The 18,458-nt window shown below is 52.7% G+C and overlaps 1 protein-coding gene across 3 annotated transcripts in view; it reads left to right on the top strand.

Annotated features, from left to right (window-relative positions):
* Nucleotides 1-18,458, top strand: part of RXRA (retinoid X receptor alpha) — a 129,790-nt gene that overhangs the window by 61,544 nt on the left and 49,788 nt on the right. The gene's annotated exons all lie outside the window — the stretch shown is intronic.

Raw genomic sequence — 18,458 nt, 5'->3', positions numbered from 1 at the left:
GTATTCCCATCTCAGACACCGATGGCTTATCGATAGGATATGCCATTAGAGTCAGATAGCTGTGGGTCCCACCTCTAGGACCCCAAAGTGAAGGAAAGCATACTGCGCAAGCGCGGCCACCCTCTGTTTACTGCTATGGGGGGTGCACGCTCAGCTATTTTAAGAACTTGCTGCGCATGCACTTCTGCTCTCCTTCACTTTGGGCCTTTCTGGAGATGGGAGCAGGTCCCAGAGATGGGCCAGCATGTTCTGTGCCGAAATCCACTTGAACTCTGCAGCGAAAACTGCCTCGCATTGTTTCCAACCGGAATCCGCTTTGCTGCTTAGATGCTGCGGGAAATTGGTGCAGAATCCAACATACAGACTGCAAACCCACAGCAGAGATCAGCGATTAAATCCGATTCCTGCCGCTGATTCCACAGTAAAAGCGCTTCTCTTTCTGATTCATATTGTGGCCGTGTGAACAAGGTCTGACGTTCTGAGCAGCGGTCCGATAGCTTTTACGATGGGCGCTTATTACCACAGATTCTCTGAACATCTCGCCCTGTTTTATCTTTTAGCTCTTGGCCTTCTTTAATCTGGATGGCGCAGAGTTTCTTCTGCGGCTCTCTGAAGTTCTGAGCTTAGAGGGATGGCGGCTGACGAGCTGTTTGTGTAGACGGGCCCCGGCGGGCGCACATCCACGCTGCATGGGACGGCGTCTTAATCGCTGCCCCCGTCTTGAAGTGTACTCCACATACGGTCTGTGATCAGGCCTAACTTGTCCGGGGAGGTTGAGCGCCTTTATTATAGGATTAGCGGCCCTGAGGCCTGTTAAGAGGCTCCCGCAGATTTACATCCCTTTTACAGAAGACTCATTAAAGCGCTGGCAGAGGGCCGTGATTTGTGCAATAATTTCCCCTGACTGTTGTACCGCAGGCTTCCCGCAGGGCAGTCGAGTGCGTGTCTCTTCATTTCGGAGCTGCAGACTCTTGCAAGTCTATCAGTCCTTCAGCGTCCCTTAAAGGGAAACTGTCCTCAAGACGCATGTTTAATATGCTGTAAAATGGCGCATGATCTAACGCGCCATACGCTGATTACTGTCATTTGCATAAATTCTCCCGTCTGTGACAGAACTAAATAATTAAACGGATAGCATCGGATTAGACGCGTCAGCCGTTCTGCAGCCAAACTCATGTGTAACACAACCGTTGTAATATTCCGGAAGAGCGAGGCTGTGTGAAACTACGACTCTCAGCATGCACACTTGCTTGGCTGTTCTTGGTGAATGCATAGGAGCATGCTGGGAGTTGTAGTTTAATCACAGCTGCAGTGCCAGAAGTTGCTGACCCCTGACATGAAGCCTATTTCCCAGCCGTCCAGTTCAGCAGTCACCATGAGGTTGTCAGATACATAAGATCCTCAGATTCCGTGGCCTGTGACGTAGCCACCTGCCCCTTGCTAGCAGCAGATTCGTGGCCTGTGACCGCCTCGTCTGCCCCTTTTCTTCTTTTATGTAGCCCCCCCATAGTAGTGGCAGATTCATGGCCTGTGACCACTCCGCGGCTCCCTTTCTTCTTCCATGTAGGCCCCCATGTGAGCAGCAGATTTGTGGCCAGCCCCCTTTCTTCTATGTAGCCCCCCATGTTAGCGGCAGATTCGTGGCCAGCCCCCTTTCTTCTATGTAGCCCCCCATGTTAGCGGCAGATTCGTGGCCAGCCCCCTTTCTTCTTCTATGTAGCCCCCCATGTTAGCGGCAGATTCGTGGCCAGCCCCCTTTCTTCTATGTAGGCCCACCATGTTATCGGCAGATTCGTGGCCAGCCCCCTTTCTTCTATGTAGCCCCCCATGTTAGCGGCAGATTCGTGGCCAGCCCCCTTTCTTCTTCCATGTAGGCCCCCATGTTAGCAGCAGATTCGTGGCCAGCCCCCTTTCTTCTTCTATGTAGCCCCCCATGTTAGCGGCAGATTTGTGGCCAGCCCCCTTTCTTCCATGTAGGCCCCCATGTTAGCAGCAGATTCGTGGCCAGCCCCCTTTCTTCTTCTATGTAGCCCCCCATGTTAGCGGCAGATTCGTGGCCAGCCCCCTTTCTTCTTCCATGTAGGCCCAACATGTTAGCGGCAGATTCGTGGCCAGCCCCCTTTCTTCTTCTATGTAGCCCCCCATGTTAGCGGCAGATTCGTGGCCAGCCCCCTTTCTTCTATGTAGCCCCCCATGTTAGCGGCAGATTCGTGGCCAGCCCCCTTTCTTCTTCTATGTAGCCCCCCATGTTAGCGGCAGATTTGTGGCCAGCCCCCTTTCTTCTTCTATGTAGCCCCCTATGTTAGCGGCAGATTCGTGGCCAGCCCCCTTTCTTCTTCTATGTAGCCCCCCATGTTAGCGGCAGATTCGTGGCCAGCCCCCTTTCTTCTTCTATGTAGCCCCCCATGTTAGCGGCAGATTCGTGGCCAGCCCCCTTTCTTCTTCTATGTAGCCCCCCATGTTAGCGGCAGATTCGTGGCCAGCCCCCTTTCTTCTTCTATGTAGCCCCCCATGTTAGCGGCAGTTTCGTGGCCAGCCCCCTTTCTTCTTCTATGTAGCCCCCCATGTTAGCGGCAGATTCGTGGCCTGCACATTGCTCTGTCTGCTCCGGCTGTTTTTAGTAACGTGGCACGGTGATTCTGGCTCGTACAGATTACAGGGAGAAGCTGGAAGCGAAAGTTAAAAACCCAATTAGCGTCTTATCTCCAAGTTTATTCCTTGGAGCACATAGAAGGAAACCAGTAATTTACTGCGATTCTCTCGTCCGGTAAACGCGGTCTGTTACAAGTGATCTGTCATAACGACTGCGATCAGCGACGGCCAATTATCTCTGCAGCTCTGCTAATAGAAACCTAGAATGTGTCGGCAGATAGGAACCGTGTGGCCCATCTAGTCTGCCCCATATCCTGAGTACTATGGATAGCCCCGGCCCTATCTTATATGGAGGATGGCCTTATGCCTATCCCATGCATGCTTAAACCCCTTCACTGTATCTGCAGGAAGGCTATTCCATGCATCCACTACTCTGAGCCGCCCGCTTCTGCTTTGAGGGGCGTTTGGGGTTTCAGGGGTCACACATTGGAGCTGGGCCGGCTGCAGCTTTACCAGTTTGCATTAACATCCTTTAAAATGATCATTTATGAAGATCGCCAGAACGTTTCAATATAGATTTCCTTTTTTGGCCCCTTTCTTCCGTTCTGGACTGTGGTCACATGACTATGTCCATGAGCTTGATGGGGGAGTGTCTATGTAACTAGCTGGGGGAGGCGCTATAAACTAGTTGGGCGTTGCTAGAGGCGGTGCTGGAGCAGAGAAAAGAGAAGTGCATCATGGGTTTGGTTGTATAGAAGAACAGGAAGTGCTGCATACAGGATGGAAACCGCAGGGATTTGTTCGCATGGTGCAAACGGGAGGGTCCAAACCAGAAAAGAAAAAGCATGGAGGAGATGTAAGCAGCTACATGAGCAGATCTGTTAAAAAACATTGTAATCCTGAAAAACCCCTTTAAGTAAGTCCCAATGTCAACCCGCCCCTTAGACTAGCCGCACCCCATTCCACCAGCGCCAGGATGGGTTCCCATCATTGTCCTCCCTTTTTACTCTTTGGACTTGAAAGTCTAACGTCCACAGACCAGTGATCTCCAACCTGGGCCTCTCCTGCTTTTGAAAAACGATAGGTCTTAGCATGCTGGGGGTTGTAGTTTTGCAACAATTAGAAAGCTGCAAGTTGGAGATCACTGCCATAGACTATGGAGGTCATACCACAGCATTAGAAAAACATGGCTGCTTTCTTCCACAAGCAGCACCACCACTGTCCACAGGCGGAGTGTGGTATTACAGCTCAGCCCCATTCATTGGACCACATTAGATCTATGCCCAAGGTGCCAAATTGTATGGGGGTCTCCCGACTCCTCCCCAGTGGCACGTGGATTTCGGCATGCCCAACCCCTTTGTTCTTTAGACGATATGTCTGTCTGGCGGGGTCCCTTTCCTTTGAGCATGCATGTGTATGGTGGGGTTGGGAGATGCATTGATACAATGTTTCTCATGTGTATGGTGGGGTTGGGAGATGCATTGATACAATGTTTCTCATGTGTATGGTGGGGTTGGGAGATGCATTGATACAATGTTTCTCATGTGTATGGTGGGGTTGGGAGATGCATTGATACAATGTTTCTCATGTGTATGGTGGGGTTGGGAGATGCATTGATACAATGTTTCTCATGTGTATGGCGGCTCTGTTGATATCACTCCCGATGACTTGGGCAGAGGGTGGCGGTTGTATTTAAGACCCCCCCTTTATAATACGATCCATCTGCAGACGTCTCCGCACAGACGTTGTCCCACAGCTGCTCCCCACAAAGCTTTAGGGGATTTTCCGATCTTGCGCGAGACGTTCCGCAGAGATTTGCTTTCTGTCTGCAGACTGGACGTGTTCCTCTTAGGAAATCCGATCGCCACATCTGCTGCCGGGTGGATTTGCAGTTTTCTCTTTGGTCCACGTCTGGCATCTGTCTTGGCGTTTGAGGTGCCGAGCCCAGTAGAATTGGAGGCTCCCCGGATGTCACGTTCCTGGAATGTACTGGGAAAAAAAAGTGAGACCTCCCAGCGGAGAAGCCATTAATGAACGTCCAGCCGCAGACTGGAGCGGTCAACCTGCGGCCGTCCGAGAAATCCTCGTCTTCTCAGGTGAACCCAGGTGGGCCGTCTACGGAGGCTCTCCGGCGTCGTTGCCATGTCGTCAGGTGGATCCTGTTTACTCAGTAATTCCCCGTCCTGCTGGAAGCGGGGGTCAGTCGGTGAGCGCCATTGTTTGGTCATGAACCTGTTGTTCCGGTTCTGCTCCAGCCCGTTTGCGTCACGCGTTATTTTGTACACATCACTAGTAAATATCTTCTTGTGTAATCGCACGGCAGGTTGTCCTAGGATCGCGCCGCCTGCAGGTCGAGGTAAACTGTGTCCGGAAAGTGGAACCACAAGACGCAGAGTGACAATACATGCTGGGAGTTGTAGTTCTGGCTGCCTCCAGGTTGCTCAGGATTTCTCGGCTGCATGTGTCTCCTTTAAAACCTTGAAGGCAATGAGTGGAAATTCTTGTGAATTCATTCCATCCTCGCCTGAGGTTTCGACCTGAGCGGCGGGGCCCCTGTGGGTAACATGAGCGGGCTCTAGAGGTCTTCACGAGGCGGCGGTAATGTGAAGCAGACGCAGGTGGAGATACTGAGAGCGGGATGTGATGTTTCAGAGCACCGACTAATGGCAGAGCGCGAGGAGAGTGATGTAAAAAGTGACTTACTGAGCGCAGGTCGAGCGTGAGTCACCCCCTTGGCAGCGCCGTACGCCGTGTCACGTCCAGGTCACCGGCTCAGCCTCGGCACAGTCCTGCTCCGCCACATGATGGCCGACAAACAGCAACTAAACCGAGGATAGGAATTGTCTGAAATGGATAAAATTGTGACTGACGAGGGAAGCTGTTTTACTGCGCACAGAAGACTTCCTGTTCAGTCATGGATTTACTGCCTGTAAGTCTTGTCCCCCATAGCAGTGCCATCCACAGTGCCCCCATAGCAGTGCCGTCCACGGCGGCCCCCATAGCAGTGCCGTCCACAGCGGCCCCCATAGCAGTGCCGTCCACAGCGGCCCCCATAGCAGTGCCGTCCACAGCGGCCCCCATAGCAGTGCCGTCCACAGCGGCCCCCATAGCAGTGCCGTCCACAGCGGCCCCCATAGCAGTGCCGTCCACAGCGGCCCCCATAGCAGTGCCGTCCACAGCGGCCCCCATAGCAGTGCCGTCCACAGCGGCCCCCATAGCAGTGCCGTCCACAGCGGCCCCCATAGCAGTGCCGTCCACAGCGGCCCCCATAGCAGTGTCGTCCACAGCGGCCCCCATAGCAGTGCCGTCCACAGCGGCCCCCATAGCAGTGCCGTCCACAGCGGCCCCCATAGCAGTGCCGTCCACAGCGGCCCCCATAGCAGTGCCGTCCACAGCGGCCCCCATAGCAGTGCCGTCCACAGCGGCCCCCATAGCAGTGCCGTCCACAGCGGCCCCCATAGCAGTGCCGTCCACAGTGCCCCCATAGCAGTGCCGTCCACAGCGGCCCCCATAGCAGTGCCGTCCACAGCGGCCCCCATAGCAGTGCCGTCCACGGCGGCCCCCATAGCAGTGCCGTCCACGGCGGCCCCATAGCAGTGCCATCCACGGCGGCCCCCATAGCAGTGCCATCCACGGCGGCCCCCATAGCAGTGCCATCCACAGTGCCCCCATAGCAGTGCCGTCCACAGCGGCCCCCATAGCAGTGCCGTCCACAGCGGCCCCCATAGCAGTGCCGTCCACAGCGGCCCCCATAGCAGTGCCGTCCACAGCGGCCCCCATAGCAGTGCCGTCCACAGCGGCCCCCATAGCAGTGCCGTCCACAGCGGCCCCCATAGCAGTGCCGTCCACAGCGGCCCCCAAAGGGGCGAACTGCAGCACCAGACATAGCCAGGACACGCCTGTGTATATGAGCCCCGTCTGCAGCTGTCTAATGATGAGGAAACCACGTCTCCTAGTATGAGTCATAGATTGCGGAAACAAGTTGGCGCAGAGATTTCGAGGTCCAGGAACCGACTGCACCGCGCTCCGCTTTGTGGTTAATTCATTGCAATTAATTAATGTCTCGTGCAATATAAATCAGAACGTCCTTCCGAGAAGCGCCGTCATCTCGTACACTCTAGACCGCATAGGAGGCAATATGGAGAGTCACAATACATTAGTAGCGGCCTTGTATAAACTTTGTCTACATGATGAATGCCATTTGCTGAAGTGAGAGGACCCCTTTAATGTCTGTGGTCGCGCTATTACATGTGACCGCGATAGCCGCAGTACATTCCACCTCTGCCGAGTTATCGTCGCAGATTGCAAATGACAAGCAACCTTTTCAGGCCAGAGAAGGTGAATCCCGTGTGACTGGGTCTAATGCAGGGATCTGCAACCTGCAGCTGCTGAGGAACTACAACTCCCAGCATGCCGACATGCTCAGCTGTTCTTATCACTTTTATAAAAGTGAATGGAGCATTCTGGGAGTTGTAGTTTCAGAGCACGTGGAGTGTCGGAGGTCGCTGATCCCTTGTTTAATGCAGGGAGTGATCGGGTATTTAACCCTTTGTTTTGTCTGCAGTTCCCGGAGCTTCAGTCACTTCCTCCCCTCACCCCTTCCTGAGGGGTTCACCAGAACCTGGCGTGATCTTCGAAGCTGTGTGGGTAGAGAAGGGCACAGCGCCAGGTCTACATGCATGTTACATACATGTTACACAAGGACAGAGTACACCGCCGGGGGGGGGGGAGGGGTTTCCTCAGGTTTATTCATGGTTCAATTCATCTTCATTCTCAAGATCTCTGCTTGCAGGCAGTGAATTGGAATCTTCTTGTTTGCATTCCGCAGGATCAGGGCGGCGGATGTAAAGAAGAAAGTTCCCATTCACTGACAGGAAGCAGAAATCCAGAAAATGGTTGGAAATCCAATTGCCTGATAAAGTGTCACATAAACCATAACCGCGGGATATTTGTGAAGTACGGCAACCCGCGGGCGCCCGGTCTGGTGTGTGTGGCCCCATTAGTAGCCGACACAAGTGTGCGCCATGACGCCAGTCACTTATCGCCAGAGAGCACCGTGTTGTGAGGTGGCCCCTGTCCTGTCCAGATACTTAAAGGGGTCCTCTCACTTCAGTTAATGGCATTTATCATGTTGAGGAAGTTAATACCAGGCCCTTCCTAATGTATTGTGATTCTCCATATCGCTTCCTTTGCTGCTTCATTCATTTGTCCATCACATTAGAAGTGGCTAGTTTCCATGGTTACGACCACCCTGTAATCCAGCAGTGGTGGTCGTGCTTGCACCAGCCTCTGTGAGCTCCCATGGACCCGGCCACCAAAGTGTGCAAGCACGACCACCACTGCTGGATTTACAGGGTGGTCGTAACCATGGTAACGAGCCACTTATACTGTGATGGAAAAATGAATGAAGCAACATGGAGAGTCACAATGCATTAGTAAGTGCCTGGTATGAACTGCGTCTACATGAGAAATGCCAGTTACTGAAGTGAGAGGACCCCTTTAATATTATTGTGCAGCTGTACGGTACGTATATACACATGTCCTGGCTCCTGGGGGCCCCGCTCTGCCTCCTCTCTGGTTAGTACAAGACGTTTATTTTGCCAGGTAGTAAAGATGACCTTGGGTACGTGAATATTCTGTGCCGGGAATGGTGCAATGGACGCCGCTAATGGCGAGAGGGAGAAGATGCGTTTAGTGCCGTCTCGGCGACCACGTCCTTTCTCACTCCGCAGTCTGCAACGTGTGAGAAAAGCCGGAACACGCCGTCATTGCATCTCCGCCGTGTTCTGTGCGCGCCGCGCTGCAGGTTACCGCAATGGTTTGCACCGTTCACACACACTTATTTTTTGTCCACATTTTTTGGGGGTCACTTCAATGGACCGTGTACCTCTCTGCATCCGTATGTCCGTTCCGTTGCACCCGTAAAAATATAGAACATGTCCTATTCTTGTGTTATGGAGGATAGGACGGTTCTATTATGGACGTTCCCCTCTGCAAGATGCGGAATGCACGCGGCCGATATCCGTGTCTTGTGGACGCAGCCACAAAACAAGCAGCTGTCATGTGCATGAGCGCTAATAGTGTGGTTGTGAGGGAGGAACAACCGCATCATGTGAACCGGGCCGTACGGTCGCAGCCGGTATCATTCATCGGGTGATTCTGTCGGCTCCTAAACAGCGATCTGCTGTCCAGAAATAATGTATGATGACGAGCAACCGTACTGTGGAGGAGATCGCTGCATGGAAATGTGTCTCCTCCATTGTCAGAACAATCTGCCGCTCACCTGCTCCTCTAAATCCACCTTTACGTGTTGTTTCGTTACTAGTCTGCGGCGGTGGCGGCGAGCACTCCGATGTAACGCGCAGCACCTTTCTGTCTGAACGGGAGGCTGTTCTTTGTCACTCTGTCACCGGCTGATGGGGGGTTAATCTACATTCCTCCAGAGGACAAGAAAAGGAATATTGAAAATCTTGGCACTTAGCAGTTTCCTGCATCACGGCCGTCCACTTCATCAAACCGTGCGCCTCGCCGGCGCTGCGGAATGAGCCATCCATCAGACGTCCGCACTCCTCTCTTACACATCGCAGGCGACCTGGAGGGAGGACATGTGGAGACGCAGGACAAATGCACCAAAGTGCCAGTGTGCATGGCGTAAGATGGCGGCTGGTAGAAAAAGCCGCGGGGAGTCGTGAAATCCAGGTGGTATGATGTGTCCGTGTCCATCGATGTCTAAAGAGCTGCTCCTTACATTTGCCTTCTTGTAGGGCGCTATTCACATCTGTGTCGGAGACTTCCTAGCGGATTCTGGAAAAACAGCGCTGCGGCAACACAACGGACGCCTCGGCTGAACCAGACTGACGCCACACGTCTGCCAGGTATCTGGAAATCTACAGCAGCAAAATCTGCACCAAATCACAGCGTTGATGCCGCAGGTTTCGCCCTCTACGTTGCAAATGGTGAAATCCACGGTGAAGCAGATTCCGGTGCGGACATTTTCTTAGCGCTCAGCAGGCAAACCACTTTTCCACCCATATTTTTTAACTGGAGCGAGTGATGTAAAGATGCAAAATGGCACAAAATTTTTGTGCAAATAAGCGATATTTTGTGAGTTGCGGTTTGCAGGGAGCGACAGATTCCCTCCGTGATTCTCCGCTTTTATCGCCCTCCATAACCTTGTTGTGTCTGAAACTAAACAAAAAATCCTTCCACAGAATCTTGGAGGGCATTACTGACTGAGGACACGGCCGCGCCGTAGAAATGTTCTGCTGCCCGTTATCAGCGCACCGCGACAATTGAGCCGTCATAGCGCGTACAGCAGGCAATCGCTCAACTAGCAATTGTAAGGGTATCATCAGAGTTACGGCAAGGTGTCCCGGGGAGATTACAATCCCTTGTGGGTGCAGATAAAGCGTGCCTTAGGGAACAACTACTTCAGCGATTGCGTTTGATCTGTAGACTTGAACGTGGAGATAACGCTAGAACTACTGCCCTTATTATCCCGGCGACTTCCAGGCGGCGTCTTCCACCTCCGGGCTCTGAATCGGGGCGGCATCTGCTTGGAGACTTTGTTCTTCCCGTGTTTTTTCCTAGAATTGGTGGGAATTTTCTTGGTTTCTTTCACACGTAGGGCGCCGCGTTATCAGGAAGGAAGTCGTTTTGGCCATTATTGCTCCTTTAGGGGGTGACCACGTGGGCGATCTCCTGGGTGACAGATGCTTTGGGCCCCTGTATATTGATTGTCTACCAGGCAGTAATCCGATTTGGCAGCTACAGAGGATAAAAGGAGTTTGTCTGCGGCCTGGCCATCTGTGCTAGCAATCTAATTATTACTGGATCCGGTGCCGGCAGATATCCCTGACAATGCCGGCTGTGCCGCCTCGCTAGCGATCTAATTATTACTGGATCCGGTGCCGGCAGATATCCCTGACAATGCCGGCTGTGCCGCCTCGCTAGCAATCTAATTATTACTGGATCCGGTGCCGGCAGATATCCCTGACAATGCCGGCTGTGCCGCCTCGCTAGCGATCTAATTATTACTGGATCCGGTGCCGGCAGATATCCCTGACAATGCCGGCTGTGCCGCCTCGCTAGCGATCTAATTATTACTGGATCCGGTGCCGGCAGATATCCCTGACAATGCCGGCTGTGCCGCCTCGCTAGCGATCTAATTATTACTGGATCCGGTGCCGGCAGATATCCCTGACAATGCCGTCTGTGCCGCCTCGCTAGCGATCTAATTATTACTGGATCCGGTGCCGGCAGATATCCCTGACAATGCCGGCTGTGCCGCCTCGCTAGCGATCTAATTATTACTGGATCCGGTGCCGGCAGATATCCCGGACAATGCCGGCTGTGCCGCATCGCTAGTGATCTAATTATTACTGGATCCGGTGCCGGCAGATATCCCTGACAATGCCAGCTGTGCCGCCTCGCTAGCAATCTAATTATTACTGGATCCGGTGCCGGCAGATATCCCGGACAATGCCGGCTGTGCCGCCTCGCTAGCGATCTAATTATTACTGGATCCGGTGCCGGCAGATATCCCTGACAATGCCGGCTGTGCCGCCTCGCTAGTAATCTAATTATTACTGGATCCGGTGCCGGCAGATATCCCGGACAATGCCGGCTGTGCCGCCTCGCTAGCGATCTAATTATTACTGGATCCGGTGCCGGCAGATATCCCTGACAATGCCGGCTGTGCCGCCTTGCTAGCGATCTAATTATTACTGGATCCGGTGCCGGCAGATATCCCTGACAATGCCGGCTGTGCCGCCTCGCTAGCGATCTAATTATTACTGGATCCGGTGCCGGCAGATATCCCTGACAATGCCGGCTGTGCCGCCTCGCTAGCGATCTAATTATTACTGGATCCGGTGCCGGCAGATATCCCTGACAATGCCGGCTGTGCCGCCTCGCTAGCGATCTAATTATTACTGGATCCGGTGCCGGCAGATATCCCTGACAATGCCGGCTGTGCCGCCTTGCTAGCGATCTAATTATTACTGGATCCGGTGCCGGCAGATATCCCTGACAATGCCGGCTGTGCCGCCTCGCTAGCGATCTAATTATTACTGGATCCGGTGCCGGCAGATATCCCTGACAATGCCGTCTGTGCCGCCTCGCTAGCGATCTAATTATTACTGGATCCGGTGCCGGCAGATATCCCTGACAATGCCGGCTGTGCCGCCTCGCTATCGATCTAATTATTACTGGATCCGGTGCCGGCAGATATCCCTGACAATGCCGGCTGTGCCGCCTCGCTAGCGATCTAATTATTACTGGATCTGGTGCCGGCAGATATCCCTGACAATGCCGGCTGTGCCGCCTCGCTAGCGATCTAATTATTACTGGATCTGGTGCCGGAAGATATCCCTGACAATGCCGGCTGTGCCGCCTCGCTAGCGATCTAATTATTACTGGATCTGGTGCCGGCAGATATCCCTGACAATGCCGGCTGTGCCGCCTCGCTAGCGATCTAATTATTACTGGATCTGGTGCCGGAAGATATCCCTGACAATGCCGGCTGTGCCGCCTCGCTAGCGATCTAATTATTACTGGATCTGGTGCCGGCAGATATCCCTGACAATGCCGGCTGTGCCGCATTTGCCAACTACATAATTCTTATTAGTTTTCATCAGCTTCGTGGACGGCGCCACCTGGGGCAAAGATTGCAGCGCAGTGGCCCCTGTTCTGTCCATCCTGTAACCTGTGTTATCACATATTGGGGTGATGAGGGGGTTAATCTCATGACGAAGCTCAATATTTGCAAATTAAAGGTTTTACCATCAAATATTCAATATTTAAAGCTGCCAAAGGGGGAAGAATACTGACTGGGGCTATATTTACAGTTGTCAGAAGGGGAAGGAGACTGACCAGGAATTTAGCTAGAACTATATTTACAGCTGCCAGAGGAGGAAGGAGACTGATTGGTCTGATGGGTGAGTAATATTTCACGTGATCATGCTCGCAGCCCGGCTGGTGAGGGAATAAAGGATGAAAAAGGTCCAGTTTTGCGGTGGAAACATCTCAGCGTAGTTTACAATAGCGGTTATTAGCCCTTTAAGACTGTTTATATGAACTTGGTTGGTGAGATACCCCCTTAATGCTGGTATTTGCAGTCCCTTAGCTCTGCAGAGCGGCAGGAATGTGCTGCAGGTGGGAGCTGTTTACTGACCGTCGCTCTGCAGACATCAGTCAGGAGAAGTGGAGATGTGAAGGAGCAGAAGGAACGAGGCTTTGATCTTGGGACCTGTAAGACGCAGACGAGCACATGCAGGCCACGCTTCCCATTCTTTTCTGCTGTTAGTAGGTAGAGATCTGCTGCTCGGAGGACGCTCGCCGCCTCTTTCATGTATTATACCGCAGTCCACTGCTCTGACTCACTAATATATCCTGCGGGAAAAGATTGGCGCCCATAGGGGTCCGTCAGGATTCATGGGGATCCATGTGTGCTCCATAGTTATCACGCCCCCTGTTAAGAGAGGATGCCGACCCACAAATGTGACTGGAGAGATTTCAGTCGAGGTAAGTCTCTGTTCACATCGGATTTTGGGGGCATATTCTGCACCGAAATAGGCGGAAAAGCCCTGTGTTTTCTGATGATCTTGATCCTCAATGGGAATCCATGCCGCCATTCATAAGAGTGCGAATTTTAAAACCACGTTGAGAAAGGCGTGTAGTCTCTTGGCGTGGTCCCATGATGGGTGGTCACAGGCCCTTTGAATGGGGCTAATCCCCGGATGGATCCATAGCGTTCAAAGTACTTCCGATGTGTGATTTCACCCTGTGAATACCTTTCCAATGCGCCAACCCCCGAGAAAATGACAGCACCTTGTGATGCGTTTACCCAGAATTTTGATCATTAGGCCTTATTCTGCAGGAGCCAGCAGCTACACTGCCCCCTCCAGGAGAGGAGAAGATACTGCACTTAATTCCACTTGTCCTGCAGGCGCCAGCAGCTACACTGCCCCCTCCAGGAGAGGAGAAGATACTGCACTTAATTCCACTTGTCCTGCAGGCGCCAGCAGCTACACTGCCCCCTCCAGGAGAGGAGAAGATACTGCACTTAATTCCACTTGTCCTGCAGGCGCCAGCAGCTACACTGCCCCCTCCAGGAGAGGAGAAGATACTGCACTTAATTCCACTTGTCCTGCAGGCGCCAGCAGCTACACTGCCCCCTCCAGGAGAGGAGAAGATACTGCACTTAATTCCACTTGTCCTGCAGGCGCCAGCAGCTACACTGCCCCCTCCAGGAGAGGAGAAGATACTGCACTTAATTCCACTTGTCCTGCAGGCGCCAGCAGCTACACTGCCCCCTCCAGGAGAGGGGAAGATACTGCACTTAATTCCACTTGTCCTGCAGGCGCCAGCAGCTACACTGCCCCCTCCAGGAGAGGAGACGTTACTGCACTTAATTCCACTTGTCCTGCAGGCGCCAGCAGCTACACTGCCCCCTCCAGGAGAGGAGAAGATACTGCACTTAATTCCACTTGTCCTGCAGGCACCAGCAGCTACACTGCCCCCTCCAGGAGAGGAGACGTTACTGCACTTAATTCCACATGTCCTGCAGGCGCCAGCAGCTACACTGCCCCCTCCAGGAGAGGAGAAGTTACTGCACTTAATTCTACTTATTACTAATTGAAACCACATTGTAGTTTGTGGCTCGGGTCCAGGAGGAGAGGACTCGGGGGACGCTCAGCCAAGTACACTCCAAACAAGACAATTTTTTGTATTACAAATCGGGGTAAAAAGTAGAAAAAGAGAGGAGGATGTAATAAAGTTTGCTTTGTGATTTGTCAGCGTTTGCGGAGGAATGCGAGTTTTCAAACTCTTTTTCTGCACATTAAAGTCACAGGACATTGCTTGAAAGCTGCGACGTGCAGAGGGCAGGGTCGTGACCTGGGTCGTTACTCCTAGAACAGGGGTCAGCAACCTCTGGCACTCCAGGGGCTGTGAAACTACATCTCCCATCATGCACACTTGCTTGGCTGTTCTCTGAACTTCCACAGAAGTGAAAGGGGCATGCTGGGAGTTGTAGTTTTGCCGAAGGTTGCTGATCCCTGGACTAGAAGGTGCCGCCTAGTGCCAGGTTGCACCCACCAGTGCACAGATGTGCGAGTCTAACAAATTCCCCTTTGCCCCCCTCCCTCCTCATTTTTTGCTTTATGTCATCCAGTGTAGGCGCTGACTGTTCCCCATGGCTTGGAGCTGTGTAACATAAATAAATGATGATGATGAGGGTGTTCCTTCTACATGAGGATCTCACACAGAGGGTTTTGTCTCCATATGACTCATGATATGTATGGGGTTTGCAGACCAGAGTCTGAAATAGGAATATTCGCGTCCCAGGGAGTGGGGGTTCGTAAATTGGTATACGTTTGAACCTCCCTCTAGGACTATGTGGAGGGGAGCGAAGGCCGGGGTAAGTGGAGGGCGGGCGGGCGTCTCCGGGTATTAGCTATCACTTCTGTCTCTCATACAAATCCCCGCGTTTCCCCTCCTTTCTCTTTCCATACATATTCATGGCAGCCGCGTGGATATGCGGTGATATACGGTTACCATACGGCACCGACATGGCAACAACTGCAGAGAATTCTACGTTACTGTCCGCACTCATCATATGTGACCCCGGCCGCAGGCCTGATTCACGTAACCAGGACCGGCCCGGTAAACGTGGTCAGTGTGTCGGCCACATCTGCCGGACCGACCGTGGCTTCCCGGGCCTGAACTGACTGCGTCTTAGTGATTTCTGATACAATCAGTTCCGATCGCACCGCGGATGTGATGATGTGAGTACAATAGACCCGCTATCAGATAGGAGCTGACTGCATCATAAATCGCTGTGACGCAGTCAGGTCGGCCCGAGCGATGCAGCCGATCGTGGTCATGTGAATGCAGGCAGATACCGCACCTTCAGTACCGCCATCCCTCTGTGCATCTCAGATGGTGCCACCCTTTTGTAATATTCCAGTGTCTTTTGATGAATGTGGCCCTCGCAGTAGACGGCAGTGCGGTACTTTCATACAGACACTCCATGTAAAGAGGTCACTGTAATAGGTGTGTGTTCTCCCCCGGCGGTGGCTCCGTGGATTGGTGAAGTGGTACTGCGTATTAGAATACTATACCCTGGAGGCCTCGACCGGATCATGGTGTTATGCAGCCGCTGCACCCATAGGAGTCTGTGGGGCCCTGCTGTACTGCTCTACGTTTCTGATTTCATCCAGTTATTTATTGTCCTCCTCGTCCATTGCTTCTTGGAGAGGATATCTACATAATGCGGCGCCATATGGCAGCACACAGTGCCTAGGGCTCCATTATATTGAGCCGTGTGCACCAGGCCTAAAAGCGGCTGCAAACCTGAGCTTAGTTTTACTTTTTCGAACATAAAAACGCCTTTGCACGTAGGTGGTTGTCAGGGCTGCTCGCAGCTCGGGGCCCCCAGCAGGTTGGGTGGAGCAGGACCCACAAGGTGGAAAACCATTTTCCTGCTCTCCATCAGATGCGGCGGCTCACCGGATCATTCCCTGCTGCCGCTGGCGGCGGATCCGGTCACTGACTGCAGACATGCGGGTGCCATGTGACGCAGGGAAGGAGGACTGGTCGGACCAGCACTACAGGACGGTGCAGCTGCAGAGACATTGTAACTCCAGAAACGCGGTGACTGAGTCCAAAAAGGTCTGTGCACCTAACCCTAAGTGCGGAGGCAGGGCGGGCGCTGCAAGCTACACAGCGTACGCCTATATATAACGGGATCCATCTCAGGCCTCCATCAGAGGTATCGGTCAGGGCATTGGTGACCACTACTATCAGTGCTCCTTACACATGAGTGGTCAGCCAGCTCTCCTCCTCCACTATAGCTGCATGCCTAAAGCTGTAATGGCGGTCATATTGGTTGTCACCAGGTCTAGCACCTCCCCACTGTTGTCAGACTGTTGTCAGGGTCACACGTGACTGGTTAGCTGCAGATTTTTGTGCAGAACCAGCAAAGTGGGTGAATTCTTATCCATATGCTGTGTAAAAAAAAAAAACGTAGCAGAAAGGCAGCGGTATTGCGGATGTAACCTCTGCAGCCCGTCATTTTATACCGCGGATTTCTCTTGCAGGGTGAAATCTTCTGGCTTCTCCACAACAAAGACCGCACGTAACACACGCAGTTTTGTTGCAGTTTTTCGTGTTTTTTTTTCCTGATTGGATTTTCAGTCACTTGTGAACCCTACACCTTTAATTCTGCACCACGTGCATGGTGGACCGTGGCTTGCTGAATTGTGAAGCGCTGTAGAATATGGTGGCGCTGTATAAATAATGATTATTACTATTATTGGTGTGCACCATGTGGGGCTCGCCCCCGGACCGTGGCATGCTGAATTGTGAAGCGCTGTAGAATATGGTGGCGCTGTATAAATAGTAATGATTATTACTATTGGTGTGCACCACGTGGGGCTCGCCCCCGGACCGTGGCATGCTGAATTGTGAAGCGCTGTAGAATATGGTGGCGCTGTATAAATAATGATTATTACTATTATTGGTGTGCACCACGTGGGGCTCGCCCCCGGACCGTGGCATGCTGAATTGTGAAGTGCTGTAGAATATGGTGGCGCTGTATAAATAGTAATGATTACTACTGGTGTGCACCACGTGGGGCTCGCCCCTGGACCGTGGCATGCTGAATTGTGAAGCGCTGTAGAATATGGTGGCGCTGTATAAATAATGATTACTACTATTGGTGTGCACCACGTGGGGCTCGCCCCCGGACCGTGGCATGCTGAATTGTGAAGAGCTGTAGAATATGGTGGCGCTGTATAAATAGTAATGATTACTACTGGTGTGCACCACGTGGGGCTCGCCCCCGGACCGTGGCATGCTGAATTGTGAAGCGCTGTAGAATATGGTGGCGCTGTATAAATAGTAATGATTACTACTGGTGTGCACCACGTGGGGCTCGCCCCCGGACCGTGGCATGCTGAATTGTGAAGCGCTGTAGAATATGGTGGCGCTGTATAAATAGTAATGATTACTACTGGTGTGCACCACGTGGGGCTCGCCCCCGGACCCCGGCCTTGTTCTGCACGGCCGCTGACATCTTGTGTTATTCCCGTTGTTGCAGAGTCATCTGCTTCCCATTCCAGGATCCAGGGTCTCTTCTGCACCGAGGAGTTTACGGTTTTATTGATTAGACGGCGATGCAGCCTCCTCCTCCTCCTCCTCCTCCTCGTGTTACATTCTTCACATATGTTCTGTACAATCCGTGAACATTGAGCCCCGGACAGGATTGCACAACCAGCCCAAGAATGTGCTGCAGGGATCGTCACCCAGAATTTCCCCTTTTCCTTTGTCATATATTTAGCTCCTGTGACTCTCGCTTGCTTCCAGGCGACACATTGCGTCCTCGGCCGTGGGCGATGCTCTGATAAGTGCAAGGTTCATGAACCCGTGTGGAAGGTGCGAGCGCGTCATGTTGGGATCTATAGGCTGAAGAACGCCTGCGCTTTCAGAGCACCCAAAGATGGTCCGTTCACCCCTCGCTTTCTTGGGTTTTCTATTGACGTCTATGGCCGTTCTTATGGCTGAGCCCCTAAAGTCTGACCCGGGCATACATCCTAAACCCGTGGTCCCAGCTCTGCAAGTAAATCTGGGGTCATTGTGCACAGGTATTTCCACTGATCAGAATGGAGCATGGCCGATATAGATGGCGCCTGAGTGTTAGTCTCCCCGTGCGATGGTGGGCTGCAGCACGTAGGGTCTATAGCCGGGGTCCGAAATCTCCAGCTACAACTTCTAGCTGCTCCTTTCACATCTGTGGGAGTTGCTGAGAATGACTAAGCAAGTGTGCATGCTGGGAGTTGTAGTCTCACAACAGCGGGGTTACT

The sequence above is a fragment of the Bufo bufo genome, chromosome 8, assembly GCF_905171765.1.
Source record: "Bufo bufo chromosome 8, aBufBuf1.1, whole genome shotgun sequence".
Taxonomy (NCBI): domain Eukaryota; kingdom Metazoa; phylum Chordata; class Amphibia; order Anura; family Bufonidae; genus Bufo; species Bufo bufo.
The sequence above is the reverse complement of the archived record's forward strand: the minus strand, read 5'-3'. Positions and strand labels throughout refer to the sequence as shown.